Source organism: Mustela erminea, chromosome 1 (assembly GCF_009829155.1).
Source record: "Mustela erminea isolate mMusErm1 chromosome 1, mMusErm1.Pri, whole genome shotgun sequence".
Lineage (NCBI taxonomy): Eukaryota > Metazoa > Chordata > Mammalia > Carnivora > Mustelidae > Mustela > Mustela erminea.
In genome coordinates, this window is record NC_045614.1 from 108,888,761 (window position 1) to 108,912,666 (window position 23,906).

The 23,906-nt window shown below is 37.7% G+C and overlaps 1 protein-coding gene across 1 annotated transcript in view; it reads left to right on the forward strand.

Annotated features, from left to right (window-relative positions):
• The window catches only part of P3H2 (prolyl 3-hydroxylase 2), a 150,327-nt gene that overhangs the window by 93,337 nt on the left and 33,084 nt on the right, over positions 1 to 23,906 (forward strand).

The window sequence follows — 23,906 nt, forward strand, 5'->3', positions numbered from 1 at the left end:
AGTCATTTGGCTTTAATCACAAAGACAAGACCATTCAAGTCAAAGAGAGAAACCTTTCAGGAAGTAGACGGTCAAGAGATATAATGTTCAATTGTTTGCTTGTGAATCCACAAACAAAACTCATCTTCTGCTCCAAGACCGACAGGGGCCGCAGCTCCGACAGAACTCAGCATCTGGGACCCCACGTGCCCGATGCATCGTGGCATAGAGGTGTGGCTCCACGACAAACACAGAACTGTGTATTGCTGGCAGCGAAGGTGCTAAGGAGAAACCCAGAGGATAATAATTTATTTTAAAATCTATTTCCCGTTATACAAGCTGTCTTAGGGACTTGTTTTGGTTATTGTCAGGAGTCAGATACATTTACCATGCCTCTGCTGGCTCCGCGGAGTCAACAAAACTTTCGCATCCCATGTGTGTGCTATTTAGCCTCTGGAAATAATGCCTCCTTTTGAAATATTTTTTGGGATGATCCCCAGGCTTTTTGTAACTAAAGAACCAACAGTAAATTTTTTTTTTCTTTCCTGAGAGAGCAGCTGAGGTGGCTTAAATTTATACTACTAAGTAGAATTTCACTGCTTCAGTCATGGCTCTCTGATTTATGAAGGAACAAGAAATGACATTGCCATATGATACACTGCTTCCTTGAACAAAATCCTGTAGACGATGGAGAGGCCATTCCTGACTGACAGGACAGCTGGAAAGGATTTGAAGAACAAATGCAAGGGAACAGGGAGAGAAGATGGGGCAGATTTCCCTGAGACAGAGAGAGTTGCCGCCTTATCTGCCTTCAGATCTATGATAACTGTGGCCCATGATAAAACTATTCTTAAAGGAACAACATTTTCTACTGAAAGGACTCATTGATTCAGTGTACCTATGTTGGAAGGGCTACCTTAGACCTATTTGGAATGGTCATGACAAGTGGATTGAAAACCAGTTGCTACAAATTCTAAGACACGTTCTAGTCAGCATAAGAAGGGGCACTGGAAAGGCTAGAACTGCCCAAAGCCAGGATGGGCTGCTCTGGAAGATAGTGAGTTTCCTGCCACTGAGGTAGTCAGTAAGAAGTCACATGACCATTGATGGGACTTTGAAGAAGATTCAAGCACCAGAAGAGAGGGTGGAGGTTTGGCCAAAATAACTCTTAAGGTCATTTTCGTCTCTAAGATTCAATGGAAAAAGCAGTGGAATATAATAAATATTTATTTATATTTATAATTTCCAAACTTATCATTCTTTCCGCAAAGTACATTCCAGATTTAAAAATAAAATACAAATATTAATCATTATTATTCCTACTGTATATATGAAGTAATTAAATTAAGACAGATTAGGATTTATCATATACCCAAGCCAGCAGTAGAATAGGAAGTCTCCCCCGTGATCTGTTGTGGATTTCTTCTCCCCTCAGGATAAATGAGCCATAGATGTAGTGACCAGTGATTGAGGTGGAGGATTGAAAGGGCAGCAAACTAAAGAGCAGGACATTTCACAGAGACCTACTATCACACCTGAACGCTAAGGGAAAATATCCGGTCAAGAAATAGAATGCAAAAAAAAAAAAAAAAAAAAGAAATAGAATGCAAATACCCCTCCTCCCCTCACCACACACATACATACACACAAACTTCTCCATCTAGACTTTTCTAATTGCTTACTTTGAATGGGTTTTTTATCTTTAGCCCTATCCTTGGGGCAGAGTTTCAGGCTGGGCAAGAATTAGCAATCATAGTCTTGCCGAAAGGGATTTCTAAAGGTACTGGTTGAATCTTAGCTCATTCCAAGAATACCCAAAAAAGACTGAAGCGTTCACTTCTGGATCACTGCTATTTCTAGAACACAATCTCTTATTGACATGGGAGGAAGATTCTGGGATGGGAGTGAATTATTCTTCAGTGAGTGAAGCAAGTTGGGGACAGCCACAGGGTCTCTAGGTAAGGCTTGTTATATACTGACGCATCCTTGAAAAATTGTTCAATTTAGTATCTAAAATGGGTTAACTTGATTATACTATTTATACCTCTCATTCTTAGAATTTATATAATCTAGATATGTAAACGTAGCAGGCTGGAAGTCCTCTTAAAGATCATTAGCAGTAGCAGATTCAGGGATACTGATTGACTTGCTTAAGGTTACTCAGCAAGTTGCCAGCAGAGCCAGAACTAGGATCTATGGCTCTTGCCTCCCATTTTCCTCCTTACATGACTGGCTCCTTCCTCATACGTTTAGTAAAGAGTTTTTTGCAACTGTTAGGAGCGCCTGGGTGGCTCAGTCGGTTAAGTTTCTGCCTTCAGCTCAGGTCATGATCCCGGGGTCCTGGGATCAAGTCCCACGTCTGGCTCCCTGTTCAGCGGGGAGCCTGCTTCTCCCTCTTCTCTTCCCCTGCTCCTGCTCACTCTCTCTCTCTCTCTCTCTCTCTCTCTCTCAAATAAATAAATAAAATCTTATTTTTTTAAAAAAAGAATTTTCTACAGCTCTGAAGACATCGACTTGAGGGCACGATGTTGTCTATTGGAAAGCGTGATATAGATCAGAGAGATAGATAAGAAGACTCCCATACTATGTCCAAGGCCTTGGAGATGCCACAAGACCCCCAAGAAATGACAGAGAAGACAGTGAGCCCCTTATTTTGACTCAAGCCATGGAAAATGTTGTGGGTCAAAGTTGATGTTCATTTAAATATGTTCACAACGTAAACCTCTCCTTTGGCCCAGTTTCCCATTTTCTTGTCATCAGCCTCAGCTACAGCCAACTGAAACTCCTTTTCCAATGCATAGCATGCTATTTTTAGTTGTAGTTACTTCACCTGGAATATATTTTTCTATCCACCCTCAGCTGTCAACCCTTATCCATCTGTCAAGGTTGATACCAAGTGTCCCCTCCTTTAGTGAGCACCCACTCCGCATATCCATGTCACATCTTTTTCAAAGACCAGCACAACTATCTTATTCTTCATGAATTCCTCCCTAATTCTTCACCTTAAGTAATAAATGCTTCTCATAAATCTGCTGTGTATTGTCTATATTTTGCCACCAAACACCCCCACCCCAAGAGATGTAAATTACCAGAGTAGTCTTTTTTCTTGGAGAAAAATATGAAGAAAAGATAACATATAATTTTTTGCCTTTTAAAAATGGGATCAAATCAAATTTACTGATACCTAACACCAAATTCTTGGTCTCGGTGCAATATTTCATAAGCAAAAATTATGAGGTGATGATTTAATTGACTTTTTTTTTTTTTTCTTCATGAAGGATTTCAAGCCATCAGCGTTTGGCAGCCAGAACCATTCCATTTACCCTCTGGTTCTGGAAAAGATATTTGAAAACGCAGCAGCATGCAAAGCCAGGGTTGTTAAAACCATCAATTCCCTAAAGGATGTCAGAAATCCTAAGGGGAAATATTTACAGGGAGAATCTGTTTTCTCTGGAATTTACAGATTTTATTTGTCTATTTTTCTCTTCTAACATGTCTCACCCTTGCCCCATTCCACGTGGCTAGAAGACAGATCTGCTGGTCTCTCATTCAGGCCATCCTTCTGTAGCTGGCTAAGTGTATGCCTACTTAAGTAGATGTCTTTCAGTTAATCGAAGTTGGCTAATAAAATTTGCTAACAGCAAATAAAGTTTGCCTCAACATTATCATTAGTTTATTTTCATTTTTTAGAAAGGATTGAGAATGATCTAGTAGTTCCAACTTAACCAAACTCTTTGGAAAAACAGTTGTCTGGAGAGTACTGCATTTTTTTCACCAGCTACCAGAATTTTAATAACTTGGTGACCTAATAAGTATCATCCATTTTGAGTTAAGTGTTCTTTCTGTGTATTATCACATCACTCTGTTTTGTACGTTATTCACTGTCTGATTTTTGTCTGCTTATTTACTTGTTGTAGCTCTCGCAATGTTATAATCTCTTATGATATTGATGTATATTGAGAGACACACTCATGGCCTGTGTGCCCATTGTGTACACGTGGCTAGCCCACAGTGACAATCAGTGTTCCCTGAGTGAAAAACTACATGAACAGCTTTTCATCAAGTTCTTATTGAGAACCTAAAATGTGCCCAGGAGGGTTAATCACCACAAGTACAGTAACCAATCAGAGCCACAGAAACACAGCTTTTTGTGAGGTGACTGTACCTTGAAATTAAAAAAGAGAAGATGGTTCTTTTTTGTTTTTCTACAAATTCCTTCCTTCCTTCTCCTTTCCTTCCTTCCTTCCCTTTCTCTTCCTTTTGCAAAATCTCTTAATCCTCTGTATGCTGATTTAAAAAAAAAAAAAAAAAGTCTTCAGATCTCCAGAGAACCAGTGGAGAACTCAGGTGTCTCAATGGGTGATATTAATAATGTGAGGGAAGTACTGTGAGAAGTTCAGGATCTATCTGGCATGTGAGATTTGGTTGTTCATGGCAGACACAATAGAGGAAACAATGTCTAGACAAACTACTAAAGATAAATAAGAAAGAATCAGGCGGAGATTTTAAGGAGAATTTCCCAAGCAAATGAATATAATAAACTCAAAGAGAAGAGAGTGGATAGAACTAGACAAAAAGTAACCAGGGCATATTTAGAAAGTAACAGAGAATAGTGAGAAGTGAGTCTGGGCAGGTAAACCAGGACCAGTCAGGCAGAAATTGGTGAGTCATTTAAGGAATTTGAACTTTCTCCTCATACCAGAGGGGGAACCTTTGAAAGTTTAAATCAGAGAGGGATAAGATCAGATTTGTATTTTAGAAAGATCATTCTGGCTTCAGTGTGGTAAAGAGCTTAAGGGGAGCAGGAGTTCACCAGAAAGTTCCCCACAGCTATTTTCCTTTTTGGATTTAGATGTTAGACCTTTCATGCATACTGTGTGCTTGCACACTAGTGTACATTCGTGTACGTACACACACACACACACACACACACACACACACCCACCCCAGAGCTTTTTTAGAGTTTCACTCATTTAAATTATATAAATCAAATTCACTGGTGTCTTTAGCAGATCTTCTTCCAAGATTAAGCCCTTCCCTGATGGGAGTATTTCTTTATTCGAAAAATCATGGTAAACCTAGACTTCTGCTTATTTTCTCATTCTGCTTCCATTTCTGTTTCTTCAAAACACACACATACCATATGTTTGTTTTTAAAAATTAGAAAACAAGATAAAAAATAACAATTATTAAGTCCTAAAGTAAGTCCCCTGACTGTGCTTGAACACAGCTAATATGAATATTTGGCACATAACCTTTTTTGTGAATTTCTGTTGCATAAATGGATTTATACCATACATAGTGGTATGTAGTCTGCCTTTTTCTTTCAAGAGTATATTATGAACATCTTTGCATGTCTTATTATTCTCCATTGGCATATAATATCCTACTATACGATTGTGCTATAATTTAGTCCATCCCTGTTGTTTGAAACGTCACTTTTAATTTGATTTGATCATTGTATGTGGAATCTTAGAAATTCTGTTTCGCAAAATTAAGATGACATTTCCCAGGCAGACTTCTCTGGTATTACGGGTTTTCAGGAATTTTACCAGCTAATTAAGATAAAACTAGGAAAGTATCTTCCCTTTGGGAGTTTTTCATGTTATGAAAACTTTTTACTTGAAATAAAATGAAAAGAGATGCTTAGAGGAAGAGAGTCTTGATCAAACTCCTTTTCGTAATAAACCAAAATGGGAGGTTTAAATACCATAAATAAAAACAGATGTGCCACTCCAGAATGCTTAGAAGAGAAGATTCATTTGACCTGAAATGTTTAATCCTATCCTAAGAAATAATAAAAAGGAAAGAGGGTATTTTAATTTTCACTTGGAACTCTTTTTTCTTGATCTTGTTTCCCATCCTGTTTTAATGTCAAAGTGCCTACTGAGGTAATGTCATGATAGTTTAGTGGAGCGAACCTGAATTAAAAGTTAGTGTGCCCTAGTTAAGTTGCTAGCACTGTCTTGATTACTTAATCACTTGAGAGAATACAGCAGAGAGATTAAGGTCCTGAGTTCTGGTATAAGACACCTTTGGGTTTAGAGTCAGATTCAATTACTTATGGTTTTCAATTGTCTCAATTGTAAATGAAGTTATTGACTTCTACCTTACTCTTACTTTTATTTTTAAAATGTGCTGTGTTCATTTGCTAAGGCTGCTATTAAAAAAAAAAATACTGCTGATCGGGTGACTTAAACAACAGGCATTTATTTTTTTCACAGTTCTGGAGGCTAGAAGTTCGAGATCAATGAGTCTGCAGGATTATTTTTTTTCCTCCTTGGCTTGCAGATGGTTGCCTCCTGACTGTGTCCTCACATGGTCTTTTCCTCCCTGTGCCAGTGATCCTGGTGTCTCTCTCTATGCCCTAATTCCCTCTTATAAAGACATTAGTCAGATTAGATTAGGGCCCACACTGAGGGTCTCATTTTAACTTAATTACTTCTTGAAAGGCCCTATCTCCAAATATAGTCTCATCCTGAGGTAGTTGGGGTTTGGCTTTCAGCACCTGAACTTTAGGGAATACATTAGCCCATAACATGTGGTAATCTATGTAAGACATTTATTTCAGGTCTCTGGCTATATGATCAATAATAGTACCAACTATTAGTATTTAGTTTCTCTGAGCTTCCTTTCTATCATGATAAAATTGAGATATTAATATTTGCCCAATCTGTATGTGATGACGGCCTGAGGTAATTTATGATTTTCTTTGTAAGGTAACTGGTAGAGGACTGTTGTTTGTTTGAGATACACACACACATACACATTTACTTTCTTCCCTTTGAGAATATATGCACATTGGACGTAGACATTTGCTCTTAGCTTCTTTTTCCGAGAGAGCTGGAAAGAGGAAAGTAAGATTTAGCCTCCCGTTGGCTCCCTTTTCTTCTTCATCATCTTCTTTTTTTTAAAGATTGAATTAATTTTTTTAGAGGGAGAGAGAGAGAGTGAGTGAGGGTACAAGAGCAGGGAGAGGGAGGAGACCCCCCACTGAACAGGGAGCCTAAAATGGGTATTGATCCCAGGATGCTGGGATCATGACCTAAGCCGAAGGCAGCTGCTTTGGGCACCCCAAGTCTTCCTTTTATTCTTATAGGTCTCAGCAGCCTCAATTCCTAAATAGGAAAGCACATGGTTAATAATTATTAGTTCATACAATCATTCTCATTCATTTACCTGCTCACATGAGGGAGGAGGCAAAGATGAATGGATGTATAACAGATTCTCTCGGCCTTGTTGTCTGCAGGTAGAGGCAAGTGAGAAGTCCTCTAGTGCCTCACGGGAGTGCTTTCAAATGAAAAGGATGAAAGCTGCTTAGATTATTTTGTAATGGGACCACGTATTCCTCTGGGTAGAAAGGGTAGAGGTGGCAATTCCCAGATGGAAGGCTGTGTTCATTTTAATGACTTGGCTGAGATCTCTTTCTGGTTGAAAACTGAACCTACTATGGCATCTGTAAAACATAAAAGGCTTAAGAGTAACAGAAGTGGGTCTTCCAGAAATGGGCTATGTGGCAGTTTAGCATTTTACTGGCATGCCCAAGCAACTACTCTGGGTATGTGAGTCTGTGGCCTGCTTCCATAGTGTTCTGGATCCAAGACCAGTTGGGAATTAGACCCAGGGAGTAAGGGGGTGCTGGCACCTGTGTCTAAGCAGGATTGATTTAATCTATCTCTCTCACTCCAGACCATCCTATGTTACTAGTATAACTTAGAAACATAGACTTACTCCTCTACAGTGACACAGTGATGTTTCTGGAAGGCAGTTTCAAAAGATTCAGCTTATCCCAGTGTTCTGAAATTTTCAATTCTCCCCCAAATATGACACAATATGTGCTAAGCTCCAAACCCACATGAGTCTGGTATCAGCCTCCTTTTTTAAGTATTCTCAACTACTCCAAAGCCCATTCTCAACACTTGTACTCCCAACAAACTGATCTTCCCATGGATGACACTTTGGTATGCTGTCCCTGGCACCTGTCCCTGTTGAAATCCCAACCATTCTTCATGCTCCATTACAAATGCCATATTTGTAAGATCTCCATAGAGACTTTCTAGATCCCAAACCGCCTATTTAGAAGTGTTCTTTCCTACTTGGAATCTTTATACTGTGTTTTGTTTTGTTTTGTTTTATTTTGTTTTGTTTTTAACTTCTTTTATGGTCCCTTACTCAACCCTGAATTATAGGTATTTTTCTGATTTCCCACCCTGTCCCACAGAGTAGTTATTAAAAAGCAAGGATTGTCTCCATTTTTTCTCTACCATTCCTCCTTCCCCAATACTCAGAACAGGACGCTTATTGAATGTTGATCAGGTTGAACTGAAAGTCAGAGTAACCTGAGCCTCAGAATTCCTAGATATACAAGGCTTACAGTACCCTCTGCAGACAAAATGGGAACATTGGACTACATTTATAGAAGATTATAGTGGCACTCTTTTCTTAGTACAGACCAAACATCCAGCTGCTAAACTACAATATAACATTTCCAAGGGAAGGAAGCCAATGTAAATTCACAGTATGTGTAAAGTCAAATTCAGAAAGCCTGAGTTTTTTAAACCACTGAATATAATTTTACAGTCTATTTGACATGATTTTTCTAGGCTGTGTTTCAATTCAAACCAGTCTCTTCATTTGAACACAGTCTCATAGTTTTCTTCTATACTCATTAGAAGCCACTTTGCAACATCAAGTTGCCTTATTCTGGGTGGCATGGAGAAAGGTTTTCCTTTATGACTTATTCCAGTTCTGAGTTTTTTATATGCACTTCTCCAAAATGATCCACTCTTTATTTTCCTGCCGAATGAGGAGGATTGGCCACTTAGTCTTAGACACAATGAGGTTCACTAGAAAAATCAGTGACTTTGGAATTAGAAGACCAGGTTGTAGGGTCCAGCACTTCTGCTAGGATCCATGTGGCCCTAAGAAAAATTTCTCACTCTATGTTTTAGATATCTTATTTACATAAGTGTAACAGAGGAGGGAGACTTATACCATATTATGTCTAAGGGAAATTCCTCTCTTAGCATTTTGGGATTCTGAGATCAGTTAGATGATGATTTTACAACTAAAGCCATTCTTCCATCAAAGTTAATGAAATTTACCCAAAGCGTGTGTGTGGGTGTATGTGTATACACACAACAAAGTAGAGTCTCAGAGATCTGGTTAGTCTTGAGCCACTCTGAAGCAGAAGGATGGTTCTTTGATCAAAAAAGTTTGAGGGACGCCTGGGTGGCTCAGTGGTTTGAGCCTCTACCTTTGGCTCAGGTCATGATCTCAGGTCCTGGATTGAGCTCCGCATCAGGCTCTCTGCTCAGCAGGGAGCCTGCTTCCCTCTCTCTCTCTCTCTCTGCCCGCCTCTCTACCAACTTGTGATCTCTCTCTGTCAAATAAATAAATAAAACCTTTTTTTAAAAGTTTGAAAAATTTAGAATACAATATCCGATTCATGGGAATTAACTATCAAAGTAATTAAAAGTCTCAAAAGTCTTATTCTAAATAGATATGTTTAACTTTTATCTTACTTAATTCACTATAAGAACTTTTTTTTTTTTCCTTTTAGCATGTCTTTAATATTCTTCCTAGCAAGGGTTACTTACAAACATAAAAACATTTTTCCTGTCCCTCTGGATTATTCTGAGCCAATTATAATAATTGTTCATACTCTCACTCTGGAAAGTCTGGAAGTCTTACTTTCTATGGGCCAAAGACCTCAAGTGTGCCTCAGGTGTAGACTCTGCCCAATACTCAATCCATCAGCTCTTCAGTCAAGGTTCTTCTCTGCTAAAACAATGTACTCTTTTGCAAGCTTTCTCATTATATCAAATGTAACCTAGTTCAAAATGAACCAATTATTTTCTCTATCCCATAACCAAATTTCAGAACCACCTTTAAGAAATAGTGAATTCCATTGCTATTTCTATCATATTCCTAATCGCTTGACTTCAAAATTTTAAAGATTTAAAATTCTAAAGATTTTAAAGATTTAAAGTTTTAAAGATAATTATTAAATCATATGTTTTCTTGATTAATGCTATAGATCGAATTATATCCCCCAAATTAATATGTTGAGCCCTTAAGTACCAATGTGATGTCATTTGGAGACAGGGACTTTGGGATGTAATTAGGTTTAGATGAGGCCATGAGGGTGGGGCTGTCATGATAGAATTAGTGCCCTTATATAAAGAGACACAAGAGATTTTGCACACTCTCTCTGTCATATTAGTACACAATGAAAAAAGCAGTCATCTGCAACCAGGAAGAGAGCTCTCACGAAAACCTGACCATGCTGGCACACTGACCACAGACATCCATCCTCCACAACTGTGAGAAAACAAATATGATAGTCTGTAGTACCCATTTTATGCTATTTCATTTTAGTGACCCATGCTGACTACAATAATCAACATGCTGCTGCTTTATCTGAGAGAGTATTATAATGTTCCCCAAGAATTTTGCCTCTTCATTCTCCCCTTAGTCCCCATTTATGCTGGAATAACCAGATTAATCTTTCCAAAAGGGAGAAGGTATCGAGTTGATAATATACCCCCATTCTCATACCCTTTTTCCTTCTGAGAAATGAGAAGTATCTCAGACCTATGGTTTCTTGTTCTGCATATAAGGAGCTTGAATGTTGCCATTATATCCTCCAATAAGCAAAAAAGCCGAACAGACTGAAAAATCAACAACGCTTCTAGGATCCATAAAGGAGGTGAGGACACAGGGCAAACCACCGCCTGCAGAATTGAAGAGAGAGATGATCATAGTCAAATTCGGAAAGCCCAAGTTTTTTAAACCACATTCTTCTCAAGCTCTATGGAAGATTCACCAAGATAGACCACATGCTGGGACATAAAATATACCTTAGTCATTTAACCAAGTGGGATTTACTTCAGGTATGAAAAACTAGCTCAGCAATCAAAAATCAATTAATGTAATCTATCACATTAACAGGCTAAAAAAGAAAAATCACATGATCATATAATAGATACAAAAAAAATATTAGATAAGATCCAACACCAATTCATTATAAAAATTCTCAGTAAATTAGGAAGAGAGAGGAATTTCTGTGATTTGCTGAAGTATATCTACCAAAACCAACAGCTAATATTATTCTTAATAGTGAAAAATTTGAAATTTCTCCACCGACATCAGGTACACAGGCACGGATGCCCCATCTCACTACTTATTTTTAACTTTTTACTGGAAGTTCTTGCAAATGCAATAAGGCAAGGCAAGGAAATAAAAGGTATATGATGGGGAAGGAAGAGATCAAACTGTTCACAGATGATATGATAATCTATGTAGAAAATAAGAAAGATTTGAAAACAATTTCTTGGAACTGTAAATGATTATAGCAAGTATATAGGATACAAAGTTAGTACTTCTTTTTATACAAAGCTAATATACAGAAGTCAATCACTATCCTGTATACTAGCAATAAATAAGTGATATTTGAAATTAAAAACACAAAATTTTAAAAAATCTTTAAAAAAGATGAAATTAAAAACACAAAAACATTTCCATTAGCATTTCACAAAATAAAATACCTTGGTGTAATTATAACAAAATATTTACAAGATATAGATGAGGGGAAGTACCAAACTCTGATGAATGAAATCAAAGAAATAAATAAGTAGAGATTCCATATTCTTAGGAAAGGAAGACCCACTGGTGGCAGTCCATTGGGAAGATGTCAGTTCTATAGCTTCAAGATAATCCCAATCAAAATACTAGTTTCTTTCACAGATACCCACAAACTGTTCTGAAGTTTATAGGGAGGGGGGAAAGACTCAGAAGAGCCAACACAATATTGATAGAGAAGAACAAAATTGGAAGACTAACATTATCCAACTTTAAGACTTACTATAAAGTTACAGTATTCAAAACAGTGCAGTATGGCAAAGGAATAAACATATAGATCCACAGAAGAGAATAAAGAGCCCAGAAATCGATCCATATACAAATAGTCCACTGACATTTGACAAAGGACCAAAGATAGTTCAAAGGAATAATGTCTCCAAGTGATGCAGGAACAAATGGACATCTACATGCAAAAAATGAGCCTACGCAGAAAACGTATGTCCTTCACAAAAAATAACTCAAAATTGATCATGGACCTAAATGTAAAACTGTAAAACTTGTAGATGAACTTGAGTATGACAGTAGATTTTGGATACAATATCAAAGGTACCATCCATGGAAGAAAGAATTGAAGGCTGGACTAAATTAAAAACTTTTGTTCTGCAAAAGACAATGTCAACAGTCGAAGAAAAAATTATTTAGAAACAGCACATTTAAGATAAATAGTTGTTATCCAATATGTAAAGAACTATTAAAATTCAAAATTAAGAAAACAAGCCAATTTTAAAATGGGCCAAAGATCTTAACAGACATATCACCAAAGAAGAGGTACGGTTGACAAGTATATGAAGAGAATCCTCCACATCCTATGTGATCAGGGAAATGAAAATTAAAACAACACTGCAGCACGCCTTTAAAATGACCCAAATCCAGAATGCTGAGAACATCAATGGTGGCAAGGACGTGGAGCAATAATACTCATTCATTGCTGGTGAGAATGCAAAATGGTAAGGCCATTCCAGAAGACAATTTGGCAGTTTATTACAAAATTACACTGCTATTACTATACCCATCTAGCAGTCTTGCTCCTTGATATTTACCCAAAGGAGCTGAAAGCTTGTGTACCCACAAAAAGCTATACATAGCAGCTCTTTATTCACAATTATGGAAATTTTGAAGTAACTGAGATGTTCTTGGTAGATGAATGGATAAACTGTGGTACATCCAGATGATGGACTGTTATTTAATGCTGAAAAGAAATGAGCTTTCAAGCCGTGCAAAGACATGGAGGAACTTTAAATGTATAATACTAAGTGAACGACACCAATCTGAAAAGACACACTACTGTATGGCTTGCAACTATATGACGTTCTAGAAAAAGCAAGACTATGGAGAAAGTAAATAAATCAGGGGTTGGAGCGGGAGGAAGGAGTAGATGGAGAACAGAGGTTTTAGGGCACAAAAATGCTCTGTATGATACAGATAGATCCCTGTCATTATACATTATATAGTCCGCAGAGTGTACAATACCAAGAGTGAAACCTGTGGAATTTGGGTGGTTATGACGGGTCAATGTACTTGACCACTCTGGTGGTCTAATAATGGGAGACATTGTGTCCATGTGGGTAAGGGAGTTACAGGAAGCCTCCCTTCTTTCCTTTCAATCTTGCTGTGAACCTACACTTACCCTAAACAAACAAATAAATAAATAAAATCTGAAGAAAGAGGTTTTCCATAGCTAACTCAAATTTGTATTTCTCCAGTCCTTTTTGGAATGAGGCAGGAGAGATTTTCTTGACTGCACTCATACACATACACACATAGCTGTATCTGTTTCTCTTTATCTGAGAATGAAAACACTTCGGTTTAGTGTTCGTAGAGTCCCACGGTATATTCCTGTTTATCCTTCTCCCCCATTACTCTGTAATCTAGACCTTGCATGTGAGCCAGGTTAGCCAAATGACTCTTCTATAAAGATTTGACTCATTCTATTTCTCCCTGCTCACCTAATTCTGTATTCGAGACATCCACGTGTTTTTCATTCTTCATGACTCAGCCTCAGTCCCACTTTCTCAATGAGGCCTTCCTGAACCTCTCAGGTTCAAATTTCTCTCAATTTCTGTAGCATTGTGTTGCCTGCTACCCACTAACTCTGCCCTCTAATCCTGCAGAAACTTAGTTCTCGATATTAATAATTTGTGTACATCTCCTTGACCTACTGGAATGTATTTAATAAAAGATCAAGGACCATATTGTAAATATTTTATAACCTCACAGAACATCTATCATAGTTCTTTTTATGACAGAGGTGATCAACAAACACTCGTCACGTGGACCAGATATACCTGAATTCACCTCAACTTTGAAATAACGGGGATTAAAATCCCTAATGTCTATGTGTTAACATTTTAATAAAAGACTTAGGTTTTAGCCACAACCTTACCATTAATTTTCTGTGTTCATCCTTTTTCCACCTGAGGCCATGGGACTAAATAATTGAAAGGGTTTTTTTCTAGCCCTCGTTATCCGTGGCTAATGGAAATTAGTGTTCACAGATCAATGCACGTGCCACAAAAGTAACCCAAGGTTTGATGCCACCTGGTAAGTTCAACAAATAAGTGAATTTTCTCCAAGCTTTAATCTCCTCAGATATTCAGATGGACTGGAACTTCTTTCCAGTACAGTCTGTTGGCTGAGGTACAGAGAAAATTCTTGTGTTTATATTTAACTTGTGTATATGGCGGGGATATTGAATTTACAATATAGCCTGAAGGTTATTGCTGTGGCTGAATGCTTTAAGAAGGGCAGGTGTGATGCCAGAGGAGCTTGGGGAACACAGAAAGAACTCCATCATCAAAACCACCTCTTTAATAAGACCATGTGGCCTGTCAGGTTAGGAACACCCATTAGTCAGCTTGATGGGTTGGATACCTGAAGGGACCTTAGGCTCTCCTTGAAGTCCCCTCTGAGAAGGGTCTTTGGAGTGAAACTCCCTTTGGCTTGCAGCCATGGTTCATTCCTTTACATGAGATGAAGTAAATGTTTTGAAATACATTTTGAAGTAAATCTCCCCACCCTTATTGGGGCTAGAGAGAGTTTGTACTTCAAAGAGGAATGTGGCATATTTATACCAAAAAGGTACAAGTGGAAAAGCCTTTGATTTGCTTGTTTGCTTTTCTTATATTGCTTACAGTGGAGTGGTTTGGGTGGAAAGTTAAATTTCTTTCAAAAGCACAACATAGAAGGGAGACGTTGGAAATTATAACAACAGTGTTTTTCTGTATGGACACTAACCTCTGAAGCTCTCCCCAGATCATCAGTTTTGCCAGGCTATCACCAATGTCACCCTAGCACTCTTAACACTTTAAAAAAAAAAAAAAACTGTTTTTTAAATTTCTTTTTAGTGTTCCAGAACCCATTGTTTTAACAAGCAAGGCCCAATGTATTACTTCTCTTCCCTGACTGTGTGCCCCCAGCTGCAATCCACTCAGGAAACGTAGGTGCTTAGGAGAGAAACAGGAAATAAACCACACTTTGGATCTCAGTCCTGGGGGCTCCTGCTCCTTCTTGCCCATGACAAGCATTTTGTGCCCATTACTTTATTTCACAAAACAATGTTGCAGGCACACAAGGCTTTGAAATCCCTTCTTTCTCTCTTTCATATTCTCAAGAGTAGAAAACTCAGTACCAAATCTTTATTAAGCTATTTCATGTTGATTTTTGAAGAATAGCTTAAAACAGAAAGCCCAAGTCTGTAGTTAGTTGCATGTTGCAGTCATATTTGACAAATACAGTCAAACCATTGCAACTTTGTACACTCCAGGGAGGGGGGAACCTGCTCTGTCTTCTGATGACTGCAGAGACCTCACTGTGGTAGTGAGCAATTAGGGAGCTGGCTGTTGGCTCCTGAGAAGTGAGGGCCAGCTAAAACTTTTTTTAATGGCTCTCTAGGGAAAGACAAAATTCATCTCCATTTATCATAATGAAAACCAGAAAGAAGCAAAGCATGAGTGAGCTGTTAGAACAACAAAACTTGTTTTCATATGGTAAAGTTCATTAAGGGCTACTCTGTCTATCCCAGCACTGGCTTCTACATAATCCTACTGTTTGTATCATAAGGAACCCTTGGGAATAATGATCTAGTCCTCCTGTACTGGGCCCGAGGTGAGGTAAGGGATTCATCTCCTACTTTTTGAAGAATTTCCAAATAGGAAATGAGTAGTCACTCAATAAATGATCACTGTTATTATTCTTACTTTGATCAGTTGTACTATGAAATGCTTTTCAAACTATACAACAATGTGCAGGGTAAATTCTGAACAACAACCTCTTGAACAAGATCATGCTCGCCAACATGGGGGCCACGCAGGAGAGAACAGTTCTGAGCTCACAGAAGGGGGACATTGGATTTGTGCTTATTTTTTATAATCAGACAAATAATAATTTATATTATTTATAATATTTTTATGTATTTATTATAAATAATAACATTCTTTACCAGCTAAAGGGATGATCCCTGCCATAGTTGTGCAATGTTGGCAAAACCAGAATATGAAATGAGTGACATCGTCCTTTCAAAGAAAATTCTGAAGAGGTTAAAGCTGTGTTTCCAAAAACAGTAGCAGGAAGCAAATGTCAGAGAGATCTTGGCCTGAACCTTCTTTTCGGTAACGATTAGTCATCCTCTGACACCTCAAGGGAGACTTCTGGACAATACTGTAGAGGTTAAGATGCCTGCCCAGATATTCAATCTTACCCTGTCCTAATGTTTAGAACCAAAAACAACAGTAGCATACCAGTAAGTCCCACACGCTAGTTTCATTGGCTCTGGGGCAGAGATGACTTGCCCACATTCCATCACCGAGACAGTTCTCTCTCCTTACCAGCGAGCATCCAAGTCTTGGCTGTCCTCTTGTTAGGAAGTTAGACAATACAGTCCACAGATGGCTTGAGTGATTTTGTCCAGTTAAGTACACACGTATTTTTTGGCTAATATTCTGAGGTTTTCTTCTTTTTCAGAAACTTCAAGGCCTTTTTGTTTTAAGTAGTCTCTAATCTGACATGGTATGCTCAAAGTCCTGCTTCTTCACGTTAGTGTTTTCCTTACCCCAGAAGATGGTTTTTATTTAGATAAGAACCTTCTAGCAGACTTAGCTGATAGGATCTGTTGTTGCACTGAGCTCATAAGGTTAACCTCATTTGACAGTGGCTACTCATCATTAGTATTTACAATTAAGTTGTAAACATCAACTTGAAACTTACCAGTTTTTAGAAAGAGCAAGCAAGAGTCTATTAATCTGTCCCAGAACTGTAAGTAATTAAAGGAAAGAGTATAAGCACTTTGGCAGAAGAAAATGCTTTAAAAATACATATTCTTCCTTTCCAGCTTACCCCATAGAGAAAACGTTACTCTTTAGAAAAGTCATGTCCCATCTAATCCTTAACAAATAGCATTTTGAAAGCTATAAATATTTACTTATATCCATGACAACACTTTAGACTAACTTTCCATACATGCAAAGATAAGTTTATTTTCTCCATTAACATGAGCACCTAACTTGTGAATTAATATGTTATTCTTTAAAGCTAGAAACTTCTAAACACTCCACATTAAGAAGTAAGAAAGAATTTAACTACTAGAAATGTCCCTTACTACAGGGGTTTATTTTGTGAATAAATTATAACTCTCCTGTGTCCAGAAGGACTTTGAATTACTTAGCTAAAACAATTATTTATATCATTAGATTTTTGAAATGGAATAAAAAAACAAAGAAAGTCAAAGAAAAAGGGAAATATACCAGCTTCAGTTTGGTATGCTAGAAACTCAGCATAACACAGTTGCTGTATATGAGAATAAAATTTAGCTCTGAGCTGCTTAGTAGCCAAGATGAAAAGGGCAATGCACTATATTATGCAGTCCTCAGTGTCTGGTAAAATTAATTCTATAAATCTGTCAAGAGAAACAAGTGATTGCTTTCTATAACAGAATTATAAAAATAATTCCATGCGTGGGTCTTTTTACAAGCTTTAGTAATAACATTAAGGGAAAGTAACTCTCCAGAGACTGTGAAATGAGAATGCAAAGTTGTTTTTTATATAGCTATTTTTTTACTCTCTCCAAATCTGACTACATTATATGGAAATGTGTAGGACTTTTCTAAAATAAAATTGAATTCTCATTAGCAGCCTGGTCTTTATATTTGAAACACTTTAATTCATAGGATTATTTTAATCCAATGGTTTAAAAATTGCTTTCAAATTTTGTTTCAAAACTTACTAGATTTTTTTAAAGATTTTATTTTATTATTTTATTTACTTGTCAGGGAGAGAGCACACAAGCTGGAGAAGAGGCAGGCAGAAGGAGTCGTAGCCTCCCCACTGAGCAAATAGCCAGATGCAGGACTCGATACCAGGACCCTGAGATCATGACCCTCGATACCAGGACCCTGAACTGACAGCAGATGCTCAACCGACTGAGCCACCCAGGAGTCCCAAAAACTTAATAGATCTTTATTTTAAGGATATTCTTTTAATATGTTGTTCAGTTTTTTAAATTATTTATGTGGTTTTGTAAAGAAAAAGTAACTGAGTTGGCAAACATTTGAGGTAAATTTGGAGACATTAGCAAATGCTACTAAAATGGGTGGTGTCACCATTACTAAACAAAGAACCACCAAAAGACAAAAATCCTTCCTGTTCCATAAAAGAACGTTTAGTTTTTAGCCCATGAATTTACAGTGTTGAAGCCTGATGTACATGTTATAGTCTAGTGAATTTTCCTCCAGCTAGTGTGTTTATGCTACTAACTAAAACTTAAAAATTCAGCTGTGGCCTAGAAACAGGATGTCTTTAGTGTCTACATGCTTGTCAGTTGGTAAGAAACTTCATATGGGGTTACAATTTCCCTGAAGTTGTTATATTGTGAAATTTAAGTAAAGAGCCAAGGCCAGAAAATACAGCACTTCATCAAAATATAATGCATGAGGTCGGATGAATTCCGTAAGTTAGGCTGGTGAAAGCAAAGTGAGAATTCCCTTCATTATTGGAAATGTGGATGTTCGAGGAGAAGAGAATGGGAATTACTTATTTGGGGCTTGATGTTTTACCCTGATTGTATAAAAAGACTTCAGAAGCTAGGAAGTAATCTTAAATACTCTATCTCAGAAGTGCAGTGTTCTTTCTATTTTTAAATGTGCTTTAGAATTTCCTTTCTTGCATATGTCTTACAGGCTGTCCTACATTTCGTATTCAGAATATTTGAGCTTCCTATTTCTCTTACTTCAGAAGACAGGGAACTTGTATATTTCCCTTAAAATACATTTGGAGATTTTAAAACCGTTTTCTTGTATATTATGTGTCTGTATTGAGGAACGTCACTATAGCAAGAATAGGCAAAATTGGGAGAAAGAGAAAAGAATGTAAGAGAGAGGGGAGAAAGTCAGTGTATGGACCCATGCTTGTCCTGTTTTTATTTTGAAAAGTAAAAGCATCGTCTTTTACCTGACTGAGTTACTGCCATGTTTTCTTGCCTATTACCAAAGATTTGTTTCCCATATAGCAGTCTGAATGATCATTTTTAAATTCTATTTATTTATTTATTTATTTGTTTGTTTATTTATTTATTTAAATGTTTTATTTGACACAGAGAGAGACCGTGAGAGAGGTGGGGGAAAGACAGAGGGATAAGCAGATTCCTTGCTGAGCAGGTATTCCCCAACGTGGGACTCGATCCCAGGATGCAGAGATCATGACCTGAGCCGAAGGCAGATGCTTAACCCTATTCATTTATTTTAAAAATTTATTGATTTTATTTTATGCAGAGAGAAAGCACATGCAAGATGGGTTCGGGCCAGAGGGAGAGAGAGAGAGACAGAATGCCAAGCAAGCTGGGACACAGGCGAGTCCCAGGACCCAGGGACCAGGATCTAACCCGAAATCAAGAGCTGGATGGTTAACCGACTGAGCCACCCAGGCGCCCGTGAACTGTCATCTTGAAATGTGTATTAGATATTGTTTAAAATTCTTTAAAGTTTTCCTCTTGCACTTAGAATAAACTCTACCATAGCCTATGAGCTCTTGGTCTGTCTCTAGCTTTTCAAAGATCTCTCTTTAGTCTCTGCTCTGCTTTTAAAATATGTCAAGACTTTCTCCACTTGACTTTCTTTCGCCAAGAAAGGGTCATTTCACTTGACTCTCTTTTGCCTGGAATGTTCTCCCTCCCATTCTGCTCATGCCTGGCTTCTCAACATTTAGGTCTCAGCTGCAAAATACCCTCACAGAGGGACCTTCTTTGACTAATTTACCTGATTGAGTCCTGCTTCCATCCCCAGCCCAGCCAGATTTTACAGTGTTGGGTTTTCATTTATTTCTTTATAGATTCCACACAGTCTGAAATTAATTTCATTAATGATTTAAATACTTTAGACTTGTCCCCTTTGATGAGGCTCTAAGTATCTAGAAAGCAGGGTCTTTGATTTTAGGTATTCTCATCAACTATCACAGGGTTTGGCACCAGTTCAGTACAAAATAAATACTTGCTGAATAAGTGAATGAGCGAAATGAAGAATTTGGGTATGACTGGAGCACGGAGACCGTGTGTATTTTCTTGAACAGGAATGTGGTAAATTATAAAAACATCTAGAAGTTCTTCTAGGGACACATGAGTGGTTCTGTCGATTAAGCATCTGACTCTTGATTTTGGCTCAGGTCATGATCTCAGGGTCATGGGATCCCACCCTGTATCTGGCTCCCTGCCCAGCATGGAGTCTGTGTGTCCTCTACCCCCACAGTGCTCTCTCTTTCAAAAAATAAGTAAACTCTTAAAAAAGAGAGAGAGAGAGAGAGAGAGAGAGAGACAATCTTTTAGAACCTTTTTGGGAAAAAATTTGCGTAATGGCAGGTGAGGAAGTTATGCTAGAAGGTGAGTTGAGGCTAAATCCTGGAGGTTTTGAATGTCGTAGTACATAGTTTCTGGACTCTCTTTTGTGGTCAATGGATAGCTACTGAAGGTTTCTAAATCGTCCATGTGTCCTTGTGAAATGCTTCTTTATTCCTTGCTATGGAAAACCACTAGGGCGTCAGAAGAATTTCATTCACTCACCAGTGGACAGAGTAACATGGGAATGTCAGCAGGGTGTTGATTTAATCAGCATTCACTTCTTTTTCCATGCAGTCTGACTGCCACGTACAGTCCTGCTTCTGGTTTGGCAGGAGAAAATGTTCGCCTTAGTTCTTCACAGCCTGAGATGAAATCACCCAGTGCTTCTTGAAGGCATTTCTGGCCAGTATTTCTCATATGCCGGTGGTTCAGTTGGCTCCCTTCAAAATTTGATACCATCTTGTCAAATCATTCCCCTTTTCTCAGCTGCTCTTTATTGTGCAATGCATTTTTCTAGTGTATAGAGTTACCCTCTCCTGTGGTTTATCTTATTTTGGTCCTTTTTTTTTTTTTAAGGATTTTATTTATTTGACAGAGAGAGAGAAGACACAAGTAGGCAGAGAGGCAGGCAGAGAGAGAGGGGGAAGCAAGCTTCCTGATGAGCGGAGAACTCGATGTGGGCTCGGTCCCAGGACCCTGAGAGCATGATCTGAACTGAAGGCAGAGGCTTAACCCACTGAGCCACCTGGGCACCCCTATTTTATTTTTGTCTTAAAGAAAGTCCAGTGAGGAGCCTTCCAGGACAGTTTGCTTTTTTGTGTGCCAATGAAGTGGTGGGTTAGCTGAAAACTAGTACTTACAAGGCCTTATAATAATCTCCATCCCAAAATATGGCATTATATGCAGCATACATGTGTTCACCCGGACTTTTCCTACTGCTTCAAATGTGTATATCTGATTTCTTAAATAGAGTACAAAGATATCAAGATTCTAGTTAAAATAATGGCTTCTTTTATAGACAGTGGCAGCCAGTTCCAGTTTCCTGAACTGGTTTACAATGATTTAAAAACCATGGCCAGTTCATGAATAAGTTTTACGGTTTAACTTGAAGCATGGAATCTTATTATTTATATTGGGGAAGATGATATGATGCTCAATACTGGGTTATAAATGGGGAAAACAAAGAAAATGAATGGGGAAAACATCAAATGTGCCAAAACAAAACAAAACAAACTAAAAACTATGATAAAATTTAAGAAAAGGAACTAACTTGTCAGTGCTGGCTGGCAGTGTTCAAGAGCTATGAAACATTCTTTGTTGGTAACCGTTATTGCAAGATCTCAGTGTGAATGGTGACTTTGGAGATGTTGTTATTAAACTGACTATCCTTTTCAGCCAGTAGAGCTTATGAAGCACACTCACATGTAATATACTTTTTGATTTGTGTGTAAAAGATTTATTTGTTAGAATTTCTTTTTTCCTCTTTCTTCCCCAGACATATCATAGACAAAATCCATATGTAAAGTAGGTGGAAAACAAACAAGAAAAAGAAGTCATATGGTCCCTATTCTCAGAGAGCTCTACTAGAAAAAATGAATATACTCAGGGAGGTACAATATACAGCAGAGTAGGACAAGTGCTCATAGAGGAATAAGGATAAGGTGGTATGGTTGTATGTAACTGTGGCTATCATGTTGAGAAAAGATCCCTTAGAGAGGCAGGATTTAGGGTTGGCTTTATGGGATATGTTAGATTTCAGTAAGAAAAGACCAAGGGACAGAGGCTCTTAGACAGGTGGAACAGCCTAAGCAAAAGACGAAGGTAGGAAAGTGAAAAAATAAATTTATGTTCTGTCAACTTTAATTAACAAGAGTATATCAGAGTGTATTAGTAATTCCCCTGGACACATAGATTACACCATCATCATTTTTCCCCCTTTTTTAAAATTAGTTACATAGGTGGAATTTACTGATTCACCATTTGCCTATAATATCCAGGGCTCGTTATGTCAAGTGCCTTCTTTAATGCTCTCACCCAATTATCCATTTCCCCCAACCATTTCCCCTCCAGCAACCCTCAGTTTTTCCTAGAGTTCAGTGTCTCTGGTGGTTTGCCTTCCTCTCCAGTTTTCATGTTATTTTATTTTCTCCTTCCCTTTCCCTATGTTTTACTTCTTAAGTTCCACATGGGTGAAATTATACGGTATTTGTCTTTCTCTGACTGACTTATTTCACTTAGCACAATACCCTCTAGTTTCATCTATATTGTTGCAAATGTCAAGATTTCATTCCTTTTGATGGCTGAGTAATATTCCTGTGTGTGTGTGTGTGTGTGTGTGTGTGTGTGTGTGTGTGTGTGTATACCACATCTTCTTATCCACTCATCTTATACCATCATTATTTACATCTTTGAAATGGATGGGTCAAATTGTATTCTGTTGTTTATTTTTAAGGATTTTAGTGATTTCTGAAGCACATTTATATATATTACACAATTAAAACCTTCTGAAATCCTATATAGTAGATAGTAGTGTGGGGTTTTTTCAAGCATTTTTTTCCTTTAATGATAACTGAGTCAGGGGCACCTGGGTGGCTCAGTGGGTTAAGCCTCTGCTCAGTTCATGATCTCAGGGTCCTGGGATCGGGCCCCACATTGGGTCTCTGCTCAGCGGGGAGCCTGCTTACCCCTCTCTGCCTACTTGTGATCTTTGTCAAATAAATAAAAATCTTTAAAAAAAAGGATAACTGAGTCATAAATTTTTAAATGATTTTTTCAGGTTTATTTGATAAGTATAGACACATACCTAATTTAGAACCTATTGTTTTTCTTCTATACCTATATACTCAACACTATAGATGTCCACACAGTTCATATTTAGTGACTAAGAAGTTGAAAAATGTAAATTAAGAAAGAAACCACATCCAAAATTCATGATTTTGACAGCCAAGATCATTCTGGGAGCATAGAATTGAGGACAAAGGTAAAAATGGCAGGGACAGTTGACAAGACAAAAACTTAATGGAAGGAAGGCCAGTAGCTAAGGGTATACAAGTTCAAAGGGAAGGTTTTACTATTATTAAACAAAGTTAAGGATTTCAGGTCTTAAAATAGGGCAGTATGGTGAGGGTTAAGATTATTTATATAACACAAAATGGCAATAATTGGGGACTTGGGCACTTAGTACTTCTATTTCTTATTAATACCTGACTGGCAAGACTGTCAAAAATAGACTCAATTGAGTCAGATATGCTGTTCCATGATTTTATGTTTACTTCTTAATGACAATGAGTTTTCATGTCTTCATACTGCAAAATAGATCAAACATAATTTGGAATTTACCATGAGAAAGATTGCCAATATGAATATTCACTTTTTTGATATGGAGCAAACAGATCTGTCTATATACATTCTCTATGTCTAAAGCATAGAGAAAAATGTCTTAAATTGGGTAAATTCAATTCTATTT